The following is an 8,961-nucleotide window of genomic DNA, read 5'->3' as shown; positions in this document are numbered from 1 at the left end:
ATTTCTTGTTAAGTACCTAGTTAAGCTGAATTAAGAACTTGCAGATCAATCAATTAAGTTCAAGCAGCTCCCACACGAAGACCCAGACACCTGCAAAGCGAACAGCATGCACAGCGGAGAGGGGGGAGTGAAGTGGAGAGAAGGAGAGAAGAAGAGGAGGAGAGGAGAAGAGGAGGATTGCATAGGTACTTCTAAGTATGTGCTCAGTAACCCCATATAAACTACGCTCATTACAAGGGGAGCGAGAGGTGGTGGGGGGGGAGCTATTGGCATTGCATGTGAATGCCGCAAGAAGACGATGGATGAGGATGACGACGAAAGCGACGATGATGATGAAGATAATGATGACGATGATGATGATAATGATGGCGATGATGATGATGATAATGATGACGATGATGACAGCCAGTGGCCAAAATGACAAAGCCCAGACAGGCAGCCAGATGCAAAACGGGAGGAATAGCGGGGAGCGTGTGTGTGTGTGTGTGTGTGTGTGTCTCTCTCTTCTCTGTTTTTTTTTTTTTTTTTTCCGGGGCAAAACTTATTACAAAGTAGGAACAGAAGTGAGCAAACTGAATGAATGAATGGAAAATTGTGGGAACAATGGAACGCGGAGCGTGTGAAATTGCCAACTGCTGATAATGACGGCGAGATGGCGGTACTTCAGGGCCCCCAGATTCAGATTCAGATTCAGACAGTGTCTTGGGTCTGTCTAAGAGTCTGCTTACTGTTTAGCACACAATGGCACCATTAAAGGTCGGCTCTCTCAGGCACCTGCAACCTCTATATCATCAGCACACACGCACACTCTCACACACACACACACAGAGAGAGAGATGTAACTGGCTATGCGAGTGGTTCATCTATGGATTCTCTAGAAAATTGCCGTCTTTAATTTAACTAATTTTCATTTTTTTTTTTCCATCGAGTAAACGTAATTCTTCAATGCATCTATTTATGATATGCGCATATTTAAAGCGTATGTGCGAAATTTGTACTCGAGTTCAAGGCAAAATGAAAATGTTGCAAATGTTGAAAATGATGAAAATCTAAAATGTAAAATGTAAAATGGAAATGGATCGTGTTGCGTGGCGTCTAGTTAATGACAATGCATGCCCATGAGTTGGCATTTTAAGCGTTCGTAATGCGATTTGCTCAGGTTCAATGTTTGAGGTTAAGGACCCAACAAGTTGGGTTCAACAATTAGCTGGCTCATAGGAAACTAATTATTAATTTTTTTATAAAAACACTTTTCGCTAAATACATTTGATGCCGTTTTTCCTTAAACATAGTCACAGAGTTTCGTTGAGGTTAAGTCATTAACTGTTCAAATCAGAGTCGGAAATCTATTCAGTATACAATATTTGAGGTTAGGTGTGCTAAAAGAACAGCAGTAGATCCGCACTCAAGGTATATTGGCGTATCTGTCAAGCAAAAGTCATGATAAGCGTTTTGCAACACTAATCGTAGATTCTCTTAAGTTTCTAGATTTGAGGTTAAGCTTTGAGCAATTTTTCTATCATATATATCTATATATATTCTCTTTGAAGATTCTTTAAAATTCAACTAGTAACAAATATAATTTGATCTTCGCTTTTGTGTTATCCAACACTCATTCTTCAGGTCACTTTAAATGTCAATCAATATTTGAGGTTAGGTTGGGTTAATGTTAACTTGGGCTCAGAATCAGATCTTAATTTGGTTTGCGAACAGCTGAAATGTTTTTTAAAACGACTTTTTGTAAATCCTAAAGAGAAAAGTAATAATAAAAGTTAGAATAAAAAGTATATACATATATAAATTACTTTCAAGCGAAATGTCTGGCTTGTCTGCAATCAAGTTGGGATTGAGAGCAAACTACTTTTAATTGCTATTTAGCCACAAAAGTGCTCTCTATTAATGAACCAGGTACATCTAACATTTCCTGAACATGTTCAGCCAATCTCCGAATTAAGCTGAAGCTGAAAAAAAAAAAAAACCAACTCCGAATTTGAAGTTCGCGTTAAATTTATGCCATAAAATTCGTGTAATGTACACAAAACATTTAGTTGTAAAAATTGTCGTTAAAAGGAAATCGCTTACAATGAGCCCCCCCCTTCCCCTCTCTTACACACACACACAAATACACACACTTTCAGCAGGCGTTCTTTTAGCTATGGCCTCCTATGAGCCTAAGTAGGAAATAAGCCGACAACGATGACGGCCTACGGGTTCTCTGTCTTATCTCTTATGTTAATACCCTGTGCTTATCAAAAAGTGTTAAAGCGGGTATAATGGATTTGCGAAAATGCTTGTAACGTACTGATCTCTATAAATATTCATGATCAGAAATTTAAAATACATCTCTATATATATATATATATTCTTGACCAGCATCAATTGGCGATCGATAAACGCAGCGTTATCAGTAAATTTACGAGCTCAAACTCTTACATTTTAATCAAAATCAAGCATGTGGAATGCAGTGCTCGCCACAAATGATCGATTAGTGCCCAGCTTATCCTCTATCGATATATATCGATTTTCAGCCTAGTTTTTCTTAAGCATATTTCAAGAATTATAGGAGACAGGCATAAGCTGCTCCAGCAAATAATTTTACTTGCTACTCCCAGCAAAAAAAACATATTTACCAGGCATAGCCTTATGCTTGATATACCTACTAATTTGTGTTGTTTTATGCAAACTTCAAAGCTGTCGACAAGATTAACATTTAAAACACACAAAACATTCCTGGAATTTTAGTTTTCAGTAGTTTACAGTAAATGTACAGGGCATTTCCGAGTCGGGCAGCAGCTGCTAGAGCACACTTGCCCGCTTGTATGCCCTTGCAGAGGGTATTCTAGTTCTGTTGCGAGTTGTGCAACGCAGAGCAGGAGACATCTACAAGACCTTATGGTATATATATAATCGTGATCAGCCGCAAAAAGCCGAGTCAGGTAATATAATAAATATGATATCTGTCCATTTAATCGGAACACTTCATATATTATATAGCTCTCATGGGAAAAATTGCTGAATAATTAAGTTCTTAATTGAAAAATTTACTTGTTTATCAAGATATAGAAAAAAGCTAAATCTCATTAAAATCGGCTTACTATATCATATATGGCACTGTAGGAAGAATCAGTCGAATCTGATAATTTTTTCTGTGGAAATCTTTTCTATTTTAAACTAATCCCTCAACTGGCTATAACATCCATATAGCTATAGGCACAATCGGTTGTAGCAAAGCTCTTCCCTAAAACCAAGACAGCGTAAAGGGTATTTCCGCTTCGGCTTGCCGCAATGAAGCGTTTACGTTTTTTATCTTCTTTGTTTTACTTTGACTTTGTCTCATTGTTTTGTGTTTGTGTCATTTTGCTTTGCTAACTTGTTCGTCGTATCAAATTCACCTAACTGAGTTTTAATTGTGTGCCTGTGTGTGTTGGTGTTGGTGTTGGTGTGTTGCCACGCCCCGCTGCTAGCTTAGCCGCCTGATGACAAAGGCCAGACCGCGTCGCGGGCATTGAAACCGAAACCGAAACCGAAACTGAAACGGAGTCCCATTTAGTTTGGCGTGTAACTCAATTTATGCCTGTGAAGTGTGGCCCGCAGTCGCTTCTTCTTCTTCTTTTTTCTCTTCTTCTTTTAAGCTTCTGCTTCTTAAGATACATATATATGTATATGGTGTAAGACGGAAAAGTCTTGATATAGATGTAGCCCCCGGCATACGAGTTATCTTCTGGCCATCGGCCTCGGTCTGGGAAAATGCAACTGCTCTTATAACATTATGCAACACTGGATTTTGGACTTATATAACTGTTTGCCACCGGGGCAACCAGAAGCAACCAAGTCGAGCATGCCCTGAGAAAGGCGCTTTACTGCTGCGTCTTGACATCGGTAAGTTTTAAGGTATATAGGTATTTTTTTCATTGGAGTACTTAATTTACATACAGCCTGCCTAAGCTGATCAGAGTTGAATGACTCCAACATATACATAAAACTCTGTTTGTCCTGAGAGCTGGGAAGCTGTAATTTGCACAGTAGCTACCTTAAGAAAACTCAATTTCAAAGATCTTTAATAGTGGTACCCTTAAGAGTCCTACATAGTCAAAATTGACACCCTCATAACTCGGTCAAATCCCATCAGATTTTCACGAGGTTTGGCTCTTAATTCATGGTTGGGTCTCTAGCTCAATTTGGCATCTAAATCTGGCAACACTATTTTTGATAAAAATTCATGTCAAAATGGTACCCCCAAATATCCTACATATGTTAGACATAGGTCAACATTTTCCACCCCCATAACATATCAAATCTCATTTGATTTTCACGAAGTTTGGCTTTTTGTTCAGGCTTTAGCCTCTAGATCAATTTGGCATCTTAATTGATGCCAATGAGCTTTATCTTCTTAGGATTGCTTAGCAAAGTTTCAAGAAGAGAGCCCTAAAATTGAGAGAGAAAGAGACAGAAGGACATGACTATATCATATATGTAAATGATATGATGATATGATATAATATGGTATGATCCGATGATACTTACATGTAAGGACTATGGTAGAATTGGTTTTTCGACGAAAAGTTTCCAAGGCAGCTTTATTATAGAGTTGAACGATCCGACCTATTCTGACAAATATCTGTTCAAATGAAAGACAGGCACAAATATGTCTCAAACATATTCCTCAGAACTCAAGGATTGTTGAGCTCTTTCTGGCTTAACTAAATAGAATAGATATAGAATTATATTAGGATTAAGAAAATGGCCGATTTTAATTACACTAAGAAATTAAGTACACAAACTAAGATATTTATTATACAATTGGCTTATGGCCTAGAAATTATTGGAGTTCATTGGCCTCGTACCTATTTATAAGTGTAGAAAGTTGTTCCCGTAACGTGGCTTGCGATTGTCGTCCTTTTTATGCGACTCGACGCGTTAAAAAGCGAAAGAAGCGTAAAAAACGTAAAAGCGGCGTCTGGTTTTGATGGCTGTCTTACATAAGCCGGAATACTTATACTTTCCATTCGCATCTGTGGGGTAATATCTTGTGTTTGCGTGTGTGTGTGTGTGTGTGCGTGTCTAACAGGCAATATATAGTACGTGACACACTTTATTTGGCATATATTTAATCAATATTTTACTCGAGATGCGGCTCACATAATCGTTTACGGCGCTCAAATTGGGTATTTAATTTATTGCTAGTCGCTTGTGATCCATTATAGAATAATTATTATAATTTATTTTTATGGGCTATTTTCCAGGTTAGTTATTTGCACTATTCTTTAAAGCTTACAAAAAGTTATAACATATTTGTCATATTTTACAATTTGATTACAAATCAAATGTACTAACTGAAAAGTTTTAATTTATAATCTATTTTATTTTTATTTTTAATAATGAACACAGCGTGAAGTTAACTTGATCTGCGCTTGACACACACATGTACACATATATGCAGACATGCAGAAAGCCAACATAAATGCAGGCGTGCGTTTGACATATACATGCAGACATACATACACTCATTTGCTTGGCATACATACACACATACATGCACATATATATACATACAGACATGCACACAAACATACATTCAGACATGCATGCACACATTCATACACACACACGCTAGGCATACATACACACATACATACAGACAAGCACACATTCATTCATACATGCTGGCATGCAGACATACACATATATACACATGCATACATGGACACGTGCTTGAAAACATACATACTTCAATACACACATACATGCTCACATACATACATAAACAACATTTTTAGATAAGTACACACACATGCACTCACACAATTATACATATGTATGTATACATGTATGATGCATAAATGAATAAACGTCTCAATATGTTCATATATGCATACATATGTATGTAGAAAAATATGTATGCATATGACATGTTTCTATGTATGTATAAATATATTTATGCAAGTATCGATGCATGTTATATATATGCATGTATATATGTACAAGTATGGGCAAAGCTTATCTCCCGCTGCGCTGAAAACTAAAATAAAACGTATCCTTCAGTAAAGTCCTTCTCCTCGATTCTCATGAATTTAAGTAAGCCTTCAAGTTTTTATGTTTTGACCATCAAGTGTTTAGTGGCAAGTTGTGTTGGCAATCCAAAAAAGCTTGTGAGTGTGTACGTATGCATTAAAGTATGTAAGTACATATGCTGCATGTACATATGTGTGTAAGCATGTACATATGTAATTTTCTTAAAACTATGTTTGTGAGCATATGTGCATTGTTTTGAGTGTATGCATGGATGTATGCGTATGTATGTTTTAAAGTATGTACCTGTTTGCATGTGTATATATGTGTGGATGTATGTACAATCGTATGTATTAATATACATGCTTGTATATGTATGTATGTACATATATGTACACATGTATGTATTAAAGTGTATATGCATGTATATATGTACGTACGTACGTATGCACGCATATATATATATATGTAAGTATGTATACATGCATACTTGTAGGCATAAGTGTGTTGTGTGCATGTATGTAAATATGTAATGTGCATGTGTATATGTTTGTTTGTGTGTATGTGTGTGTACATTTATGCAAATGCATGTATGTTCTCTTATATTTACTTCCCGCTGTTTTGAAATCTTTCCGTCAAACCCTCCTCCTCGATTCTCACGAATTAAATTAAGCCTGGCAATTTTTTTGCATTGATTGTCATGTGTTCAGTGATATCACGCTGTGATGGCAATGAAAAAAAAACGTGAGTACATATAGGTGTGTGAGTGTATGTTTGTATGTATGTATTTGTGCATTTATTCTTATGCCAGACGCAAACCAAATTCGTCTCCCATTGCGCGAAAAAATAAAACGTACTTTTAGACCTTGCCCATGTTTGCTCTTTTTTAAGAAATGTAAACAAATCGTTGCCCCCAATACAGCCCTCCTCATCGATTCTCATGAGTTCAAGTTAGCCTTACAGGCTTCATACCTGCCTATCAAGTGTTTAATGTCAGAAATCAAATTAAATTTTGGTGTGGGTGCATAAAGATATGTATCTATGTATATTTGCATGTACTTATATATGAAAGTATGTACATATTTTAATAAGTAATCGTGCATGTATGTATGTAAATATGTATGTATTTGGGATTGTGTTCACGTGCATAAGTATGTCCCTGTAAATGTATGTGTATGTGTATTCCTATACAGTATGTATGTCGTATGCATGTATGTATGAAAGTATGTATGCGCCTGAATGAAGTATGCATGTACACACACATGTATGTATGTAAGTGTCTATGCGCATATATACAGAATGTATGAATTATGCATGTACACGCAAATGTTTATATGTAAGTATGTATGCGCATATATAATGTATATATGAGGCATGCATGTACACACACATGTCCGTATGTAAGTGTGTAAGCGCATGTATGCAGAATGTATGATGCATATGGATGTATACCCACATGTATGTATGTAAGTTGCCCCACGTTGTTTCGAAAAATATTAAAAAAAATATAATTATTTAAGTTTAGTTCATTATTCGGTCTATATACATTCATATATATTAAAGGAGTGTATATGCAAGTGTATATAAATAGGGAAGCTTTATAGAATAAATGAATTAAATATATGTTTGTATATATAAATAGATAGCGGACATAATTCCAACTAACCGAATCCCCTTTGAGTACAGTCTGTCATGTTGCCCGTCTTCTAAGGGGTTTCTGCACATGCACATGTTCGTCCCCAACTGCAAACATGTGCACATGTGCAGCTGCACACATAAATAAAACGTGCATAATGTGAATATCTGCAGGTAAATTCATATTTGTCTGCAATACGCTAGGGAAATATCTAGCCACGTGATATGACGAGCAAATCGGGTGACACCCGCATGTCTTACATGCGTGTGCGTCGAGAGTTGCGAATCACGCTTTAAAAATCCGTCGCAAGCAAATTACGGATGCCGCCATTTTGTATATATATACTTCGATATTACCCGGCCTTGAGCGGCCCTAGACGTAGTTATCAAACTTTATAAATTGTATGACAACTTATATGAAAACACCTTGGAAAAAACTATGCAAGGAAATTTGAAAACTTGTCCAAATAAAAACAAGTTTTGTTGGGGGTTTTCTTCGTAATGCTGCCGGCAAGTACTAAAATATGCTTCTCTAGCGGATTAGTGATTTCCCAATCCCACCTATTATATTTACCCCTATTTATACCCCTATTTATGCCTGATTAAAAGGATCAATGTTTCAATGTTGCCCCTTCTCTCTCTAATACATTTTTATGCCTTTTATTTATAACAATTGATCTTATCCCCCTTTTAGCTATCCTATTGCTTAGATTTTCTCAATCGTATATCAAAATTATAATTTCCACAAAAAAAAAAGAAAGAAAAGAAAATCCAGTTCCCAGCATTTAAGCTAATAACTGCACAGATTACACATCTATGGGCTAAGGTCAAACGTTTTTCCATGGAAAAACATCACAAAAAACGGTATATATATTTGCCACACCCACCCACGAAATGAGTCCCAGTGAACTACCAGGCGGGATTACGTTAACCTATTTGACGGCTGATTGCATTTCTGGCTGAACCAGCGCAAAGTCTCTGCGGGAGATGGCTCGAGTTAAGTCTTCATCTTTTTATACCTTTTACCCATTGCAATTGAATCGAACTGGGCATATTGATTTTGTGCCAATGTGCGCAACAGGTAGAAGGTCCATCTATGCCTATAAGGTATATATATTCCTGATCAGAACTAGGAGTTGCTCATATTCCAATTTATCGATAACTCTGCACATTTGCAAAGTATCGATAAGAATCGATTTTGAGATTTATTTAAAAATAAAATTGTTGGCGTTCATATTGTGCGATATATATTTATGATTCAAGGAACTCCGAGCATGATGCAAAGAATCCAAATAATATATTGACTCAAAAGTAGAG

The sequence above is a fragment of the Drosophila virilis genome, chromosome X (assembly GCF_030788295.1).
Source record: "Drosophila virilis strain 15010-1051.87 chromosome X, Dvir_AGI_RSII-ME, whole genome shotgun sequence".
NCBI lineage: Eukaryota > Metazoa > Arthropoda > Insecta > Diptera > Drosophilidae > Drosophila > Drosophila virilis.
Note: the sequence above shows the minus strand (reverse complement) of the source record.